Source organism: Lipotes vexillifer, unplaced genomic scaffold, assembly GCF_000442215.2.
Source record: "Lipotes vexillifer unplaced genomic scaffold, Lipotes_vexillifer_v1.1 scaffold20, whole genome shotgun sequence".
Classification (NCBI taxonomy): Eukaryota; Metazoa; Chordata; class Mammalia; order Artiodactyla; family Lipotidae; genus Lipotes; species Lipotes vexillifer.
In genome coordinates, this window is record NW_006791528.1 from 295524 (window position 1) to 297212 (window position 1689).

Sequence of the window (1689 nt, forward strand, 5' to 3'; positions counted from 1 at the left end):
TGAGCCTGCGCATCCGGAGCCTGTGCTCCGCAACAGGAGAGGCCACAAGAGTGAGAGGACCACGTACCCCAAAAAAAAAAAAAAAAAAAAAAAGAATAAACAAATTGGTAAACTGCCAATCCCATTTTCCTGCACTTTTAACCCATTTTTGGTGGACCTACAACATAAGGATGTGGAGGTCTTCACATATTTCATCTATTTCTCTGGTTCGACTCTCATCTCTGGAGTAGTGAATACTTCCCAAAACTCTATTTCTCTATTCTGTGCCAGGATCTAATTTCATTTTCTTAATTGAATTCAAGATAAGTAAAGCACTACACAAAGGCCACAGGGGAGAAAAAGTCGCAGTCCCTGCTGAGTTTACAATCTAGAAAAGTATTGTCCAACAGAACTTTCTGTGAAGATGGAAATGTATGTCTGATCTGTCCACACAGAGTAGTCACTAATGGCTACTGAACACCTGAAATACGGCTAGCACGACCAAGGAACTACATGTTTAACTTTAATTTTAAATGAACAGTCACATGTAGGTGATGGCTACTGTACTGGACAACACAGGCCTGTAAGACAGAAGACATAAATAATGGTGATTCAGGCCAAAGGGTGTTAAATGCCATAAAGGAATAAAGTGTTCTGAGGGTTGAGTGGGGAGAGCAAAAATTCAAGGAGGAAGAAAGGAACGGTCAGGAATAACTTCGATTACAGAGGTACTGTTTCCAATAAGCTCAAAACAGGTAGGATCTTGAAATGTCACAGAAATTAGAAAATGCAAGATGCACTCTTTAGGGACACTACAACTGGGCTTGTTGGAGCTTAGGCTACATGTAGGGAATCAGCAAAGATGATTATGGAGACATAGGTGAGACTGAAACTGTGTGGAGACCCTTAAATGTGGGGCTGAGCAGGAGATGTCACCTGGTAGGCCATGAAGCTGATGAACAGCGTAGCGTAGCAGTTAAACACAGGAATTACCATTTGACCTGGCAAATCCACTCCTAGTTATATACCCAAGACAAGTGAAAACATACATCCATACAAAAACCTGTACATGAAAGTTTATAACAGCATTATTCATAACAGCCAGGAACTGCAGACAACTCCAATGAAGCACTGAATACCACAAGGCTCTCCTTTCATGACCTGACTTACATCTAAACCAGCAATATAATCCTACTCCACATTTGCAACTAAAAAATGTATAAAATTGCATTTGAATTGTAAATACCATAAGTTCCAAACTAACCAGAAGTTACGTTTCCTGAAAGCACTTATACTTCCCAAGAGGCTAATAATAACTATTTCCTAAAGTGATTAAGAAGTCATAATTAAAAATTACAGGTTAAAAATATAACAGGATTAACAAAAGAAAATGTTTGTACAACTTCTGTGAACAACTGTCATACAGCTTTTTAAATTACTTGTTCATATGATGAGAGATTCCCCAAAGACTGTGAGCCTCAAGGGCAGGGAAAATACCTTATTCAGCCCTGTCCCTCTGCATCTCACTAGTGCTTGGTCCAGAGATAGCTCATAAATATTTTCTGAATGTTCTTTAATAAAAAAACTGTCCAATGGAAAATACAGGACTCTTCGTAGCAATAAATATGAAGTTGAGACATTTATTTAAAATCTAATTCAGAATTGTTGAAACATATCTGTTATTGATTAGTGGATATGAACGCTGAACCC